General features: G+C 36.0%; 1 long non-coding RNA gene across 1 annotated transcript in view; it reads right to left on the bottom strand.

The window, feature by feature from the left end:
* The window catches only part of LOC128663810 (uncharacterized), a 67,155-nt gene extending 64,653 nt beyond the window's left edge, over positions 1-2,502 (bottom strand). The window contains exons 1-2 of the long non-coding RNA XR_008402899.1: positions 2,438-2,502; positions 1,536-1,624 (exon numbers count right to left, since the gene is read on the bottom strand). This is a non-coding gene — a long non-coding RNA (uncharacterized LOC128663810). The remainder of the gene's footprint in view (positions 1-1,535; positions 1,625-2,437) is intronic.
* Between the last annotated feature and the right edge of the window lie 17,077 nt (positions 2,503-19,579).

The following is a 19,579-nucleotide window of genomic DNA, read 5'->3' as shown; positions in this document are numbered from 1 at the left end:
GTTTACATTATAATTTTAAACTAGTTTAAAAAAAGTTATGGCTAATTTAGTGACACCACACAATAGATTATTTTCTCTCACTTCTGTACATTTCCATAGAAAAAAAAGCTTCCCTGGAACAGGGGGTTTTGCTTAAGTATATGCAAATAAACTTCATAATGCCTCACATTTTTTCTTTTTTATTGTATTGTACATGATATATATGCCTTATTTGGAGCCTGTTGTGTGTGCTTCAAGTTGCCAGAATTAGAAAACAATTTCCAAAGTTAAATTTTAGGAAAATTGAGTAAAAATAAAATAAATGAAAGTGTATTGAAAAAGTTGTTTTACTACACAGATATTAAAATCTCAACATGTTTACTGTCTCTTTAAAGGGACAGTCTACACCAAAATTGTTACTGTTTAAAAAGATAGATAACGCCTTTACTAAACCATTTCTCAGCTTTGCACAACCAACATTGTTAGATTAATATACTTTATAACATTTAAACCTCTACATTTCTGCCTGTTTCTAAGCCACTACAGACAGCCTCTTATCAAATGCTTTTTATTAGCTTTTCAGAAGATTCTGCTAATTCATGTGTGCCATATAGATAACGTTGTGCTTACTCCTTTGGAGTTGTGCAGGACACAGCACTAATTGGCTCAAATGCAAGTCAATAGATAATAAATAAATAAATAGTCTGCAGAGCCTTAGATACAAGGTAATCAAGGGTAAAAAAGTGTTGGTTATGAAAAACTGGGGGATGGGTAATAAAGGGATTATCTATCTTTTTAAACAATAACAAATTTGGAGTAGACCTTTAAGCACTGCATTGCAAAATGTCTGCATACTATATAAATGTTTTAAAAGCATTTACATTTGTTGTATTGTAAGCCAGGTTCGAATTGTTTTACAGTCAGTGTGATCTCCTTTGAAAAGCATCCCAGAGTATTTTTATCTTATTTACTTTATTGTGGTCTACTAAAGATATAAGGAGCTCCTATCACATTGCAGAATGTTGCAGGCTCATTGATCTCAAGTAAACTGTATTCACCTCAGCCTCACTGGATTCAATGAAAATTAGTATTTTCTCAGTTAAATTGCAAAAAAAAATAATGGCAGAATGTTGAAATTTTTTTGTTTTTATATTTTATAGGGAAGGAAATTTTGAGTTTAATATTTACTTTACTAATTTAATAAAACATCTGCAATTCCTTGTGTCGCCTCATATCAACTGCCATTATCTGTATAGTCTCCCTCTCAATATTCCAATTGCCAAATGTTGTATGTTCCACATACACAGAAAGAGAAAAAAAATATCACACCCTAAATGTTTGCTTTTTGCCCTATGTAAAATCTATTATCACACACAGATACTAATTTCAAATACATGAATTCTAAAGTTTTCTGTAATTTTTTTATTTGGTATTCAATCTAAACCTCATTAGAAATAAACACAAAAACACAAACTCCTAATAAATCTACTGGCTCCACACATTTACATTTTTAAAAAGTTAAGTTATTTACACCCTTTGCTATAGGACAGACTTACCTTTTTTTCCTTGGTAGTCTGAAGCTCTTTGGAAGTTTTTAGTGTGTCCTAAATATATATATCCCTGAGACAAGAATTCCCACTGGGTCCTACAGAAAGAAACTGGTTATTCTAGAATCTATAGCACATTGTGTCATGTTACTGAACCCAGTTGTGTGTCTTCCAAGAAAACTTAATTTTAAAAAAAAGTTGTGCAAGACTCTAAGAATGTCAGTTGTATGTGATAGTATTTTAATTGGAAAGTGGATGGAATAGTTGCTTATTATTAAAATGTGTATTTGTAAGCTATTTGTTGGTGATGGCTTATATTTGCTTTGTGCTAGTATTTTGTATCAGCATTGTAATTTCTTTGCTTGAAAAAGAAGTAATAGTCCTAAAAATTTGCTCTAACATTCATAGTATCATCCACTCACTCTTTAAATAAATACAAAGAAATACAATATCCTATGATGCTGATTCACTAATGCTGTCCCACTACCTGAATGAGCTCCAAAAGTTAATATAGCACTGGGAGGATATTTATCACTAGAAATTAATGTGTTATATCACTGTAATTATATAAATGTAATCAGCCCTATATATGCTATGCGGAGTGGATGCAGTTCCACCCAAAAGGCTTGATTCACTGAAATCTAAGTTATCTCTCCAAAACTTGGTGAAACCGTATCATGGAATAATATGGCTTGGAGAAAGTACAAGTTAGTCTTCAAAACTGTATACACAATTTATTCATTTGATTTCAATCGTACAGACTGCATACACAATCTTAGTGAAAAGCTTAAAAGCACAGAAAAGAGACAGGCTATGACGTATAGTGTGAAGAAATACTGGCACACACAGTCGTTGGCACAGGAACACACATACACAGTATAGAGCAAACATGCCCAGCTGCTCACACCTACCTTCAGTGCATTGCCTTGAGTGTATTTATTCAACTGTTCAACAGTGTGTGTACGTGAGGGTGTTTAACACGTGACTCTCCTCCCTCTATTCACTCATCTTCTAATCACAGCTCTCTTATCTACAGCATGTACTAGAAGGGATCTGCCCCTTTAACTCCTACTTGACAATATGACACAGCTTCTCAGACTCAGTAAAACTTCTTTAAAAGGAAGTTGAAGGCAAAGAATCTTATATGGTATATAAAAGAGATGCAGGAAAAAGAAATGCAATGTTTTTGTATGAAAAGGTTAAATAGTTAAATTGTAACTAGAAGAATATATACTTTTGTTTACATATGATAAAGCTGTGCAATTGTTTTGGTGGCTGATAACTCCCAAGGGACATTCCAGACAACACTGAAATGCAGATCAATGCATTTGAATTTAGAATAGTAAGATTTTATAAATATACATGCATTAGACAAAAAAATGCTTATAGTAAAAGCAGTCACTGTTTTTGTTGTGAGCTTTTACGTGCGTGTGCATGTTAAGCATATCTAAATATACTTCTTATACCAGCATTTCAAACAGTGTGTCTGTTCAGAGAGCTGTCAGTGAGTGACTTGTACTATGTAAACTGGGTCATTGCCAACACAATACAAGGAATCCCCAGCTCCCTGAGCAGAGAATTCAAAATGCTGGTGCACGAAGCATATTTACATATGCTTCACATGCACATACACAGTAAAAGCTCTAACTTAAAACAGTGATATCCTCTACTAAAAACATTTTTATGAATGCAAGTAAACTGCAAAAAGCCTTCCATCCAAAAGTGAAATGCACTGACGTACAATGCACATGGAATGTCCCTTTAACTGCTCCTATTTGTTATACATGAAAACATTTGAATACAATGCCTATTTTATTTACTTGCATCCCCTAAAAGAGTTCTATTTAATTACAATTGTTTTCTTTATTAATTCAAAACAATGTGTCTTTACTGAATAAACCTAATTTGTGGTGGCTTTGTTCACAAATTGACCATGTTAATTTTTATTTGTTTATTCATTTTTTTTAATTTTATTTGTTGCATGAAAAACATTAAAGGGATAGGAAACTCAAAATTGAAATAAAATTGAAATGTGAGTAAAGGTATTTAAATTTTCAACTGAAGTATTTTTGCAAAATACTTCCATTAGCAAAAATGCTTCTCATAAAACTCATTACTGTTTCAGCGGCATACGCACATATGCTACATGTTACTAGAGGATTAGGAAGCAAACACCATGCTTGCTTAGAGAGCTAAAGGTGGTGTTTATTGCATCAGTGAAGACCTCATTTGTGTCATACAAGCCACTGCTGACTCTCTGAGAAGGTGTGGTGTTTTAATGCTGGTTCATGGGGCAATTACAGCATATGTGTGTATGCCGCTGAAAAACAGTAATGACCTTTACTAGAAGCATTTTTTCTAATTAAAATATACTGCGAAAATGCTTATATTTAAAATGTAAATGCACCCATAACTTTGACCATTCTATCCCTTAAAAGAGACAGTAAATCCCTTGTAATTACAATATATTTTTGTTGTGCTGCTTTGGAATAACATACCAGCCAAGTCTTAATGTTTTTAAAACCAGTTAACATCCTTTTTATTGCAATTATTTTTCAGTAGCCAAACTCCACCCAGTATTTGCCTTATTTGGATGAGCCAATCTGTGCTTTAGTCTGCAGACAACAAGGATAGCCACGACTATAATGTTAGTATAAAGTACATTGTTTTGCAGTTGTTATCTGATAAAGCCAATTAGGGACAGATATGAAGCAGAGTTATAGCCTTAAAAAGTCAGCAGGATGCATTTCAAGGTCTGAGAATTAGAAATTGCTCAATTTTCAAAGCTAAATTACATAAAAATGGGGACAAAATAAATAATGAAATTGCATTGCAAAACTGTTTCATTATATATAACAATATTTTATATACAAATGTCAAGGTGTTTACTGTCCCTTTAAGTAATAGCTATTTCAATTAAATGTGAAACAAACAGCAAGTGCATGACTGTGTACAACTGAGTCCTAGGACTCTACTGCTTACTGGCTGATAGGAAGAATTCCTAGAGGGGGAAAAAGTTGGTTTATTCAGTACAGAAAGATTCATTACAAAAATATGAGAGAGATAAAGAGATGTAATGCATTTGAAAACATTTGCTTTTAGACAGACCAAGACAATATTTAAGTTTCATAGCCCTTTAAGTAAAAGATGTTTTAATTTGCAGTGAATGTAACAAGTGCATGACTGGGATAAAAGATAAAATATGCAATCTCTTCCTATTACTTAGTAGCGATATGCACTTGAGAATATTTTGTTTCTTCAGAAAATGTAATTTCATTAAAAATAAAAATTTTGATTATGGTCGTATTTGTTTCAAATGGATTTTGTTAGAATTTTTCATTTATTTTCAGCTACAGTGCAGATTTTGACCATTTTGAAGCTGTAATCAGGTTTATTAACTTTACTTTTGTCATTCTATGTAATTTTTCAACTTATTCTTTTAGTTATACATCTGATTTTTAACTTAGTCATTTTAACTTAGTAGTGAAAGTAAAAATGTCCCTTTAAGAGACACTAAGTGCAAATAAAACTGCTAGCAGCAATGCAATACAAGGTAAACAAGAACTTTTAAAACTTACAACTAATATAACTTAGTAAAATCAGAGAACCTGTTTTTTTAACTATCAACTTTGTACTGAAACAAAAAATGTCCCTTTAAGAGACACTAGCAGCCTCCTAAAGGAAATACTTGTGAACAATTTAATACACTCCAGCAGGTAAAGTGGATAATTAGGAATAAATTAAAGGGGAGAACGTTTTTGAGTTAACTATTCCTTTAAAGGGACACTCAAGCCAAAATTAAAATTTCATTATTCAGCTAGAGCATGCAATTTTAAACAACTTTCCAATTTACTTCCATTAACAAAATGTGCATAGTCTTTTTATATTTAAACTTTTTGAGTCACCAGCTCCTACTGAGCACGTGCAAGAATTCACAGAATAAACGTGTATGTATTTGTGATTGGCTGATGGCTGTCACATGGTACACATGGTACAGTGGGAGTGGAAATAGACATTGTCTTGTTATCTTGCATTTGTTGATTATGCAAATCTACTGTGTTGACTGGTCCTATAATATAAAAAACAAAGAACTTGTTTTAAAACTCAAACTATTAGTCCTAAACTGCTGTTCTAACGTTTTAAAATTAAATATTTAACAATTTACAAACACAATTCTTGAACTCTACAACTAATCTGCAGTCCTGCAGATACAATATTTAAAATCATTAAATTAGATCTGTAGAATAGAGATACATAAATATATACAGAAAACACACAGGGTGTTAGTATATTCTAATCTCTTTAAAGCAGACACAATCATTAGCAAATGTCTCTCAGTGAGGGGGCACAGCAGACACAGGTACTACTAGCACTATAAAATGCTCAGGTCTGAAGCTGAACATTTTTAGGCACTAAGTTAAAGGGATAGAAAACCCCAATATTTTTTTTCATGATTTGGATAGAACATACAATTTTCTTTGTATTTTTTTTTAAAAAAAAATGTTCATGTTTTTTTTTTTTTTTTTTTTAACAAATTTACAGCGCATGTAATATACAGGGGTACAAAATTGAGTTATTACAGACTAGGCGATAAGCCTGCCCAGAGGGCAGTCTATTTAAAAAAAAACAAAAAAAACTACAAACCCCAAACCTAAAATTACACAAAATAAAAAATGTAAAATTACACAAAAAAAATAAACAAAGCTATCCAAAATAAAAAAATAAACCTAAACTAATACCCCTATAAAGAACCCCCCCTAATCTAATACTAAACTTAAAAGGGCTTTTGTAGGGCCTTATCCTAAGTTAAATAGCTCTTTTACCTAAACAAATGACCAATTACCCTGTAACAGTAAAACCCCCCACCCACCAAACCTCCACAAAATAAAAAAACCTAACACTAAAAAAACTAAACTACCCATTGCACCTAAAGGGGCATTTGTATGGACATTGCCATTAAAAGGGCATTCAGCTCTTTTACTGCCCTTTTCCAGCCCCAAAATTCCTAATCTAAAAAAAAGCCACCCACAAAATATAAAAAAACCTAAGACTAAGCCCCAGGTCTTCTTCCAGGTGGCTCCATCATCTTCTATCTTCATCCGGAACGAGGGTGGCGCGGAGCTGTCTTCCCCGATGCGTGGATCCTCAGCAGCGGTCCTCAACAGCTGCGTTCCTCGGCAGCATGGAGGCTCCTCTTCATCCGATGTCCGTTGTACACTGAAGATTGAATGCAAAGTACCGCAATCAATTTGGGGTACCTTGCATTCCTATTGGCTGAAATGTTGAAATCAGCCAATATGATTATGCAGTATATGTTCAAAGTAGCCAATAAGATTTCAGTAGCTCTCATCCTATTGGCTGATTTCAAAATTTCAGCTAATAGGAATGCAAGGTACCATAATAAATATGGAGTACCTTGCATTCAATCTTCAGTGTGCAACGGACGATCGCATGAAGAGGAGTCTCCACGCCGCAGAGGACCGTAGCCACCAAGGACAACCGCCGTTGAGGACCGCCACTGAGGATCCTTGCATCAGGGAAGCCAGTTTCGCACCTCCACTCCGCGCCACCTTCGATCAGGATGAAGATAGAAGATGGTGTAGCCGCGTGGAAGAAGACCATCTCCGCCGGACTTCAGGAACGGTGAGTACCTATTTGGGGCTAAGTGTAAGGATTTTTTATTTTTTTATTTTTAAGATTAGGGATTTAACGGGCTGGAAAAGAGCTGATTGCCCTTTTAAGTGCAGTTAAAGAGCTGAATGCCCCTTTAAAGTCAATGCCCATACAAATGCCCCTTTTATGGGTAGTTTAGGTTTTTTAGTGCTAGTTTTTTTATTTTGGGGGGCAGGTTTTTTTTTACTGTTAGGGGGGATCTAGTAATTTTTAAATGTAAAAGAGCTGTTTAACTTAGGGCAATGCCCTACAAAAGGCCCCTTTTAGGGGCTATTGGTAGTTTAGTTTAGGGGGTGTTTTTATTTTCGGGGGGCTTTTATATTTTCATAGGGATTAGGTTTAATTTTTTTATATTTGATCATTTTGTTGTTTTTTTCTGTAATTTTTAAATTTTAATTTTTTTGTAATATTAGATTTTATTATTTTTAATTTAATGTTAGGTTTTATTTAAAGGGACATGAAACCCAAAATTTTTCTTTCATGATTCAGATAGAGAATACAATTTTTTTTTTTTCCTTTTATTTATAACCCAAGACATTGTCAAAATAAAATAAAAATAATATGAACAACATGACATAATCACAAAATAATAATAAATTCATCCAGATGATACTATATTCTTTTATACATATAGATATATCAGCATATTGACCTAGCATGATCAATTTATTCTCGACAATGCAACTGACATATGGCCCCTTTTTGTTAAGATAAGCCAGTCCTCCATTTTACCTAATCCCCATTCCCAGCCTACTTTTTTAACTAGGTCCTGGACAAAATGTCTCAATTGCAAATATGCAAAAAAATCTTTGTTGGACAAGTCGAATTCCCTTTTTAATTCCTGGAATGTTTTAATGCATTTCCTTCCTCTATCTATTACTTGATATACCTTTGTTAATCCGGAAATATGCCATCTTCTAAAAACCTCTGAATGCAAACCAGCTTGGAAAGTAGGGTTACCTAGTATAGGCAAGAGACAAGAAGCCTTATTATTAATTGAAAGAAGAGTTACTATTTTATGCCACGCCTTAAGTGGGTTAAGAATTGTTTTAAGTCTTTTGATTTCTGCTGGAAGTTCTTTAGGTAATAAGTGTAGTAGCGCAGTCAGAGAATACGGGTAGCAAATGTTGGCCTCGAGATAATTGTTCAGAACATAGTTGTTGGATGAAATCCAGTCTGCTACGACTCGAGCAAGAAAAGAAAGATTGTACAATCTTATGTCTGGTAGAGCTAAGCCTCCATTTTCTTTTAATGCCGAAAGTTTCATAAGAGAGATCTTTGATCTCTTATTCTGCCATAGAAACTGTATAAGCGAGGTGTTAATTGCACGTATATCCTTACCTAGAAGAATTATTGGAGTATTTTGAAGAATATACAATAGTTTCGGCAAAAGAACCATCTTAAAAAGAGCAATTCTTCCAGAAAGCGATAATGGAAGGTTTCGCCACATCAGGAGCTTCTCCTTAATCGTTTTTACTACTGGAGGGATATTCAAAGCATAGAGATCTGCACTCCTTATTGGGATATGAATCCCTAGATATTTGAAAGAATCTGTTACTTGGTGAAAAGGGGTTTTTAGTATAGAGGTGCTGTTTTTCCTAAGCCAGAATATCTCGGATTTTGTTGTATTTACTTTATATCCAGAGAATGAACCGAATTGTTCAAGTATGTGAAAAAGTTTTGGTAGGTTTATTTTAGTGTTAGCTAAATAGAGCAACAGGTCATCTGCATATAATCCAATTTTTATTTCAGAGTTGCGAATTTTTATGCCCTCCAAATGATGGCGGATCTTAATTGCCAGAGGTTCAATAGAAACATTAAATAAAAGCGGGGAGAGAGGACAACCCTGTCTCGTTCCTCTACCCAATAGAATAGGAGAAGAGATGTTGTTATTCACTATTAATCTTGTAGATGGTTGTTTATATAGATTCTCAATAAATTCAAGGAAATTGCCTCCGATTCCGAAATGACTTAGCGAAGTTTTAATATGTTCATAGAAGATTGAATCGAAGGCTAGAGAATACAATTTTAAACAACTTTCCAATTTACTTCTATTATTTAATTTGCTTCCTTCTCTTGTTATCATTTGCTGAAAGGTTTATCTAGGCAAGTTCATGAGCAGTAGAGAACCTAGGTTCTAGCTGTTGATTGGTGGCTGCATATATATATTGAATGTGATTGTCTCACCCATGTGTTCAGTTAGAAACTAGTAGTGCATTGCTGCTCCTTCAACAAATGATACCAAGAGAATGAAACAGATTAGATAATAGAAGTAAATTAGAAAGTTGTTTAAAATTGTATTCTCTATCTGAATCATGAAATACATTTTTTGGGTTTCATGTACCTTTAAGTGTAACTAAGTATTTGGGGTTAATTTTGGGGGTGTTAGGTTAGGGGGCTTAGTAATTAAATGAGTTATTTGCGTTGTGGGGGATTGGTGGTTTAGGAGTTAATAGGTTAATTAGATTATTGCAATGTGGGGTTTAGTGGTTTAGGGGTTAATAGGTTAATTAGGTTTATTGTGATGTGGGGGGTTGGCGGTTTAAGGGTTCATTAGGTTTATTGCGATGTGGGGGTTTGTCGGTTTAGGTGTTAATAGGTTAATTAGGTTTATTGTGATGTCAGGGTTGGCGGTTAAGGGGTTAATATTTAAATTATGTTATTTGCGGATTAGGGGTTAATTACTTTATTATTTTGCGATGTGGGGGTTGGCGGTTTCGGTGTTTGTTAATACTTTGTGCAGAAGTTTTTTTTTGTTATACTTCGTGTGGGCGGTTACGGATTTTTTATTTATTTCTTGTGGGCGGTTACGTGTTTTTTCATTATTTCGTGCGGTTGCCTGTTTTATTTTTGTTTAAGGCTTCGGGTTTGCCTATGCTGCATCCAGGTGGATTCCAAATTTTTGGATTTCACCAGGATGCAGCTTTGCTGCATCCAGGTGGATTTTTTTGGCTGTGACACCGATGGACGCATTACAAACATGATTATAGCATAGATTAGATACTGCTAACAGAATGCACCCCCAGTAACAATAGGGTTTAATTATTAATATCTCGTTTGACAGAGTGTTTTCCTTATAACAGTCTTATTTCCAGTACAGAGTGACATTAATTTAAATGAAACAATTTTGGAATTTCATAATAATAATACACCATTTAGGACACAGATATGAAACCGTATCTTATCTGCTTCTAGTGGAGGACCGCTAGCTGCAACCATTCGTGTGGGGAAGGGTCTATGAGGATTGTGTGCTCTTCACGTTTCTTTAGATGGGGGGAAAGAAAAGAAAGAAGAGAAAGGGGAAAACATTTTTTTATATAGGGGACACACACAGATATAGGTGATTGGTAGGAGGAGGGAGAGGAGGGGAATGAGATTTAGCAGGAACTGCTGTATTTAGTACCTCTGTGCAAGTAGTGTGCGTATATATTTTTAGGATAGGTCAATGGCTTATTTCTAATTTCTTCTGTTTGACAAAAAAGGATTCCCTTGGCTCCCATATTAGGCAGAAGTTGGTTGTTTGTTGTCTGTCTCTAAAGACATAGTCCTCAATAGATTTTACATAATTGATGCAATCAACAACTCCTTGCCATCTAGGGTGGTTAATCTTCTTCCAATTTCTCGCTATTAGCAATTTGGCTGAGGTCAAGATATAGAGGAGTAAGTATTGCTTGTGTGTAGGGAGCTTTTCGATACCAAGATGTTATAGTGCTAGTGCGGGGTTTGATACTTATAGGAGGCTTAAATTAGTGCAAATTTTTCAGACCTTCATCCAGTACGATCTAAGTTTAGGACTTGACCACCAGATGTGGAGGGGTTTCCAGTTCCTCACATCCTCTCAGCATGTGGGGGGAGTGTTTAGGAAAGATTTTCTGCACTTTAGTGGGTACTAGGTGCCATCTGGTCAGGAGTTTGAAATAGAGTTTGTATAATGTCATGCAGTGAATTGCTGATTTGGTCTGGCAGATGGCCTTAGTCCAGTCCTTTGTGTTGTATGTCTGTTCTAATTCCTTCGCCCATGTCTCCATGTGTTTTGTTTTGGGGGGTGTCAGGTCTCGAAGGAGACACTTATAGTGAGTTAAGAGAGATTTATATAATTGGAAGTCTGACGCCCACCTTATCCCCCAGGGAGTTAGATTATGGAGTCTGTCACCAAGGAAACCCCATGATTTCATTAAGGATCTCAGTTGGAGTAGGTCAAACTTAAACTTGGAGGGGAGTGTCGGGGAATTGAGCATGTCAGCATGTGTTAACAGCTTACCGTCTGAATATAAGTCTTGTAGGAGAGAAACCCCAGTCAGTGTCCAGACGTGTATATGGGTGTTAGGTAGGCCATGAAGTAGGCCGGTGATAGAGTGCATTGGGGAAGGGTACGGGGCTATAAGGGGGTAATGTCGCAGCTTAAACCAGGCTAGCAGGCAGCCTCTGACTAATACATTGGCAATGGGTACTTGTTTGCTTGGTGTGGGGGTAGCCAGAGTAGATCAGCGAGATTGATGTGAGCCCGTAGTGATGCCTGTGCCAGCTCTCTCCACCTAGGAGGCTACTGTGTGTGATATCATTGCAGCTTCATAGTAAAGTTTTCACACTAGGGAACCCAATACCTCCCTTCTCAAGGGTAGTGCTACTTGGGGTCTTTTATTATTCCAAATGTAGGAGTTGAATAATGCCTGATATTTGTGAAGAAAGGCTGCTGGGACCTGGATTGGTATGCACTGAAACAAGTATGTTAGTTTGGGGAAGATAATCATCTTAAGAGCAGTTACTCATCCCATCCAAGATATCTCATCATAGCTTTTGGATCTGAGTAGTGAGCCTATCTACTTAAGTAAGGTATTATAGTTGTCATTGATGGTTATAGATTTATCATGGGAGAGGAATACTCCCAAGTGGCGCACGCCTCTTAGTGATCATTTAAAAGAATAACATTTTTGGATTGCTCTCTGATCTTCTGGATCTATATTTATGGAGTATGCTTCTGTTTTACCCACATTGACCTTATAATGTGAAATTGTTCAAAAGTGCTCCATCAGAGACATTAATGGTGGGAGGGATGATACTGGATCGGTGAGAAAATAGTGAGATCGTCAGCAAAAAGGGCCAACTTCTGCTCTGTGTCATGCAATATGAGATCCTGCATTTCATTATTTTGTCTGATTGCTGCCGCCAAGGGTTCGATCGCCAGGGTGAATAGAAGGGGGAAGAGGGGGCAGCCCTGCCTCGTGCTGTTTTTGATAGGGTTCTTGGGAGAGCAGAATCCCATTCCTCTAAACACTGTAGTCAGAGTAGTATAGAGGGCCCTGATGGCTGTGCGAATGAAATCAGGTATATCGAACGCAGCGCCATCAAAGTCGGGAACATATATTCCCACCCCACTCTATCAAATGCTTTTTCTGCATCGAGAGAGAGGGTGAGTAAGGGAAGGTCCATGTCTGCGACCTCACTGAAGGAACATATAATTTTTAAACAATTTTCCAATTTACTTCTATTATCAAATATGCGTAATTAGCTTGTTATCCTTTGCTGAAGGAACAGGACTGCGCTAGAAGCTGAACAGTGAACACATCTAGTTAGCTAATCACAAGAGACAAATGTGTGTAGGCACCAATCAGCAGCTAGATCCCAGTACTGTAGGATATGTGCGTATTCTTTTTCAACAGGGGATACCAAAAGAACAAAGTACATTTGAAAATAGAAGTGAATTTAAAAGTGTCTTAAAATCTCATGCTCTATCTGAATCATGCAAGTTTAATTTTGACTTTCCTATCCCTTTAAAATTCCCTCTTTCACTTCACTCCCCTGAGAGTGCTGAACGGCCATAAAACATCACAAGCTTCCACTGACAGGCGGATAGAACCTGTCAATCTATTCACTGCTTCTTCCTGGTTTTCATTCATTCATAAAGCCTGACAGCATCATAAAAGCAGGATCCAAAAACGAAGAACAAAAATGTAAAAAGAAAATAATGTGCATTTATTTTTGTTTTTGTTTAATTTGCGTTTTTGGATGCTATTATTTTGTATGCAAAGAAAATAACTAAAATGTAATTTTCATTATTTTGTTTCATTTTTCCAAAAATGAATTCCTATTGCTTAGGAATAACTTATCTCCCCCATAAACAAAGCCAGATAAGGCCATTTAAATAAACACAAATTCTCTTCCCCATCCCAATAAATGTGTGTAAAATGACAACATTATGTCTCCTCATACCCAGGAGACACAATTATCTACAAAAACAGGCAATCTGATATAAAGATACAGGTGGCCCTCGTTTTACAACGGTTCAATTTACACCGTTTCAGAATAACAACCTTTTTTTTCCAGTCATGTGACTGCTATTGAAAAGCATTGAGAAGCAGTGCATTTATTAAAATAGCCAGTAGGTGGAGCTGTCCGCTTGTGTTGCAGCAAAGCCAAGCAAGCTGAAATTAATCAGTTTAACCAGATCTGAGCTATCGAGCAGATTTCAAAGGAACAAGATCTTCCTGACTATAAATCAGTCCAGATTGAAATGCATAGAAAGAACTGTTTGCAGAAAAATGCAAGTGAAGTCCGCATTGTGTGATAATTTTTTAAGGTTTATAATGCTGTTTAGCAAATGTTTTTGTTCATTTAACTTAGTTTAATTATATATTCTGTGTTGTGTGATTATTTTATTAGGTTTATAATGCTGTTTAGCATTTAAAGTCTTCATTTCAAAGCTTTAAAAATAATGTATTAGGTGTTACTTATGATAATTTTGAGAGGGGCCTGGAACCTATCTCCCTCACTTCCCATTGACTTACATTATAAACTGGGTTTCAATTTACAACGGTTTCGATTTACAACCATTCCTTCTGGAACCTAACCCCGGCGTAAACTGAGGGCTACCTGTATACTGATTGCAGCTAGATTAGATGTCTCCTAGCAGCACTTCAAAGGAAAAACTTTTATTTTCCTTCCAGTAGAGACCACAGCCCTCCTGTGGGGTTGTGACAGGAAGCAATGGAGGGGGGGGGGGGGATTTGAATTCTGAGTTTTATGTACTGTTTAAAGGGACATTAAGCAGTAAATAAATGCTAAACATAATAGTCACCCTGAAAATAATACGTAGATGCATTTTTTTTTAAATTGTACTAGGTTAAATATTGAAGAAATAAGTGTAAAGTTCAAGTTTTTACATTTTCTTTAAAGCAACATAATCTCTTCTACTTCGGACAATTATCAACATATAATGGGCTCCCGTGTTAACATCACAAGATGGAGGCTTTTTGTGCACATCGATTTGCTCTCATATTACAATAAAAAAAAAAAAAAAAAACGATGCGTGGAAAAAGCTAACACCAATAGTCGCACATTAACCAGACCGCATTTAGTCAAGTGCAATAAACACAACATGAAATATTAATATTTCACATTCCAATATTCTTCACATAGAATTGAATCTTGGGCTTCCAAGTGCACCGAGACAAAACTAAGGGCTTATTTATCCACGGTCAGCACCGCCCCCTAAGCCTACACCCGCACACGGCTAAACTACAAAGGGCTTTAGCTGCCTAGCTAGCGTCTTTATGTCGCTTAAAGGGACAGTCTACACCAGAATTTTTATTGTTTTAAAAGATAGATAATCCCTTTATTACCCATTTCCCAGTTTTACATAACCAACACAGTTATGATAATATACTTTTAACCTCTGTGATTATCTTGTATCTAAGCCTCTGCAAACTGCCCCTTTTTTCAGTTCTTTGACAGACTTGCAGTCTAGCCAATCAGTGCCTGCTCCCAGATTACTTCACGTGCACGAGCACAGTGTTATCTATATGAAATATGTGAACTAACACCCTCTAGTGGTGAAAAACTGTTAAAATGCAATCTGAAAGAGGTGGGCTTCAAGGTCTAAGAAATTAGCATATGAACCTCCTAGGTTAAGCTTTCAACTAAGAATACCAAGAGAACAAAGCAAAATTGGTGATAAAAGTAAACTGGAAAATTGTTTAAAATTACATGCTCTATCTGAATTATGAAAGTTTATTTTGGCCTAGACTGTCCCTTTAAGTTCATATTCCCTGCACTGCCTATATGCTTCTTATGGAAGTAGAGTAACGATGACTGAATACTTTTTATCTTCCATCTGCTCTGAACTTTCAAAACTTCTCAAACTGAACATCTGACGCAAACCTTTGAGCTCATTGTATTTTTATTTTGCAGGGCACTTTGTGAAAGGAAAAGTTAAAAGTATTCATTCATCCTCACTCTACTTCCATAACAATCATATAGGCAGTGAATGGAATATGCACTTATGCGACATAAAGACGCTAGCTAGGCAGCTAAAGCCCTTTGTAGTTTAGCCGTGCACGGCTGTAGGCTGAGGGGGGCGGCACAGCGCTTCTGTCAAGGCAGCAAAATCCAATACGCATTTCAGGAGCCCTAAATGGCAGCAGTTGTGCAAGAATGTTATCAATTTGCAAGAGCACTAGATAGCAGCACTATTTCCTGCCATGTAGTGCCCCGGATGCCTACCTAGGTATTTCTTCAACACCGAATATCATAAGAACAAAGCAAATTTGATAATAGAAATAAATTAGATTATTTTTTTTAATGGTCTGAATCACAAAAGAACATTTTTGGGTTTCATATCCTTTTAATACCCATTTTCTCCAAAAGCATTCCCCTTCTAAGACGTATTAGGATAAAACTAGTATGATTCCCACAAAATATCCCTTCTTCTTACCAGGTTCACCTCTATTGCAGGAACATACTCTTTTAACAGGAAATTCCTTCTTCCCTGCTAATCCCCAAAATGCCTTTTTTCAAGGGATTTGACATTTGAATTAGGAAATCCCACTCTCACATGAAGCTCTTGTGACTGTTGACTATATATTTTTTTCCATTAGTACCATATTTTCCTAGTCCATGAAAATTACAGACCAGGATTGTGTTTGCTCTGCAGTATGTGCGTTAATTGAGATTTCAACACAGTGAAGTTGGTGTATATATATATATATACTGTATATATAGAATTACAATTCAAAATGTTTGCTACTGGCCTTATCAGTATATCAGAAACAACAGCAAATAATATATATATATTACATTAATATGTATATATACAGTATATACTGCATTTTTGATATTAAGTATATTGATGAAGAATACAGTAGGTATTCTACTACAAATGCGAAAGTGAGTCACAATACATGCAGCTGATGTCTTTCTGCGCAGGCTCAGAGTTTGAATGTCGTTGTATAGGCCATATGTTTATGCCCTGTGTACAGTAAATGGGATTAATAAAATGACTTTTGATAATACAAGGCTATTGCAAAAGAATCCTACTATCCAAAACTGAAATACATTATTCAAAATTGTGACGGTATGCTAACACTACCCACATTGACAAGGCTGCACTGGAGGGTGTATCCATAACTAACAGCAGGAATTCAGTGAACAAAAAGTGCTTTATGGCTGTATAATGTACATCAATAATACATATTTTAAAATTATTATGTTTGCAAAATTAAAGTTTATTGGCAGTTCAGGGATGCATGACTGAAAAGTTCCACGGTTATGATTATGTAGTTCCGTAAGGACAAGCAGATGTAAATGTGCTCCTGCACTCATCTAGCCGTCACCATGTAAGATATTTTCCACTTTAATCAGTGTAAAGGGAAAAAAAAACATAATTTGCTAAGTTAAAGGGACATAAAACCCAAAATTTAGCTTTCATGATTTAGATAGAGAAAAGAATTGTAAACAAATTTCCAATTTACTTCTATTATCTAATTTGTTTCATTCTTTTGGTATCCTTTGTAGAAAAAAGAGAAATGCACATGACGGAGCCAATAACATGAGGCATATATGCACAGCCACCTACCAGCAGCTCCTGAGCCTACCTAGGTATGCTTTTCAACAAAGGATATTAGGAGAATGAAAAAAATAGATAATAGAAGCAAATGGGAAAGTTGTTTAAATTTGCATGCTCTCTTTGATCCGTTAAAGAAAAAAAAAAAATATGTTTCATGCCCCGTTAATGCTAATTAGGACGGCAATTTCCTGAGAAAGGTGGCACCTGTACATTGTATCCCTAGAATTCTCAGAAAAAGCAAAGCACTGCAAATATTGCTAACCCAATTAAATATGTATATTTAGCTCTTATAGCTATGTGTCTGACTGTCTATCATCTATGTGCGTACGATTGTGTTCTTATATTTTTTTCTGTCTGTCCGTCATGGAGCCAATCTTCAGCTTCCAGATCCCAGTTTGTACAGCCATCAGCTTAGCATTGCTTTGCCTAGCAACGTGACATGTGCCTCTCTGTGCCGGCCATTCCTGATGATGTCAGACGGCACTTTTAGTCTCAGCATATTGGATCCTCTGTGCCCATTTGTTGGATTCAGTTCTGTTTCCCTGGGTGCTCTCATCGTTCTGCTTCCTGTAAGTTGTTGACCTCTGTCTGCCTGACCACTCTTGGACTTGCCTATTAAGTTGCTGACCTGTGCTTGTTTAACCACTCTCCTGGATACCCACTCTATTAAGCCTGCCTGTAAATTGCTGACCTCTGCCTTCCTGACCAATCTCCTGGATAGCACAGTATTATCCTATCAGAGTATCACTGCTCGCTACCTTGCTGCCTGCCCGACCTATTCCTACTTGCTGGTCTACTGTTGCTCCTTTGGTTTGCAGAATCTGGACACAAGTGGAGAGCAGGAGGTTGCATGTAATTGGCTTTTGCATATTTACATTTTACACCTTGTACTGTATAAAAACCCTGTGTCTTGACCATTAAAATGAGTTACACTCTACTGCATTAAGCTTTATCTGGTATTTGTATGGGAGGGAAAGAGCTTCGGTCACTAAAAAGCTTTATCACTATGGATAGGGCTGAGTATCACTCCCAAAAACAGGAACACTGGTCCCTGGAGGTCTCTGGTAGTACTTGGAGTATGGTGTGCAATGCATCACAGTGAGACTGCTCTGGACCTCACCTCAGGGCCATTACCTATTCCCCAGTTTTGCAGAACCAACATGGTTATGTTAATATACTTTTTACCTCTGTGATTACCTTGTATCTAAGCCTCTTCTTACAGCCCCCTTATCACATGACTATTTATTTATTATCTATTGACTTGTATTTCAGCCAATTAGTGGAGTATTGTGCACAACTCCAGGAGTGAGCACAATCTTATCTATATGGCCCACATGAACTAGCAGTCTCATGTTGTGCAAAGCTAATAAAAAAGCATGTGATAAGAGGCTGTCTGTAGTCACTTAGAAACAGGCAGAACTTTAGAGGTTTAAATGTTATAAAGTATATTAATACAAAAATGTTGGTTGTGCAAAGCTGGGGAATCAGTAGTAAAGGCATTATCTATCTTTTTTAAACAATAACAATTTTGGTGTAGACTGTCCCTTTAAAGGGATAGGAAAGTAAAAAAAACTTGTATGATTCCGATAGAGAATGTAATTTTAAGACACTTTTAAATTCACTTCTATTATGAAAAGTTTTTTGTTCTATAGGAATCCCTTGTTGAAAAAAATATGCACACATCCTACTCTAGTGGAGCTGCTGCTAATTGGTGTCTGCATACATTTGTCTTTTGTGATTGGTTGACTAGATGTGTTCATCTTGCTGCCAGTGGTGCAATGCTGTTCCTTCAGCAAAGGATAACAAGATAATGAAGCAAATTTGATAATGGAAGTAAATTGGAAAGTTGTTTAAAATTGTATGTTCTATCCATATCATGAAAGAAAATTTTGGGGTTTCCTATCCCTTTTAGTATAAGCTATTTAAATGTATAATGAAATTAGCAGTAACTGAGTTTGTGTACCAAATAACTGTGTTAATTTTCATTGACTCAAGGGAATTGTTCCCATAGCATAAACAATTGTGAAATGAAAATGTAGGTTTATACAGCACTAGAATATATATTAAAAAATAAAAAGGACAAAATTGGGGACGGTATAAAAGCCGGAACAGGCCAGGTCGGAACAGACCCTTTATGAAGGAAATTAATGAAAAATATTCTGGGATGTTTTAGATACTCTTGAGAACAATATATAAGAAAAAATATTGTTGTGATATAACATTTAATCAACCCTTTAACAACCACAATGTCATCTAAAACAGATCATAACAGCCCGTAATGGTATCTTCCGAGCAACCCAGATAGACCAAATTCCCAATTCATACATGAATAGATGTAATAAGTATAATAAGCCATAAAACATCCATGGAAACTACTCGTTCTGCCTGTAATACACTTTTTTTGCAAAATGTGACAAAAAAGAACCTTCCTAGCAACCCACATAGACCGAGTTAGCCAGCTACACATGACTAGATGTTTTAATCAGCCACAAACTATCCACAGAAACCATGTTCAGATAACAGTTCAAGCCTGTAATAC

The sequence above is a fragment of the Bombina bombina genome, chromosome 6 (assembly GCF_027579735.1).
Source record: "Bombina bombina isolate aBomBom1 chromosome 6, aBomBom1.pri, whole genome shotgun sequence".
In the NCBI taxonomy this organism is placed as follows: Eukaryota; Metazoa; Chordata; class Amphibia; order Anura; family Bombinatoridae; genus Bombina; species Bombina bombina.
The sequence above is the reverse complement of the archived record's forward strand: the minus strand, read 5'-3'. Positions and strand labels throughout refer to the sequence as shown.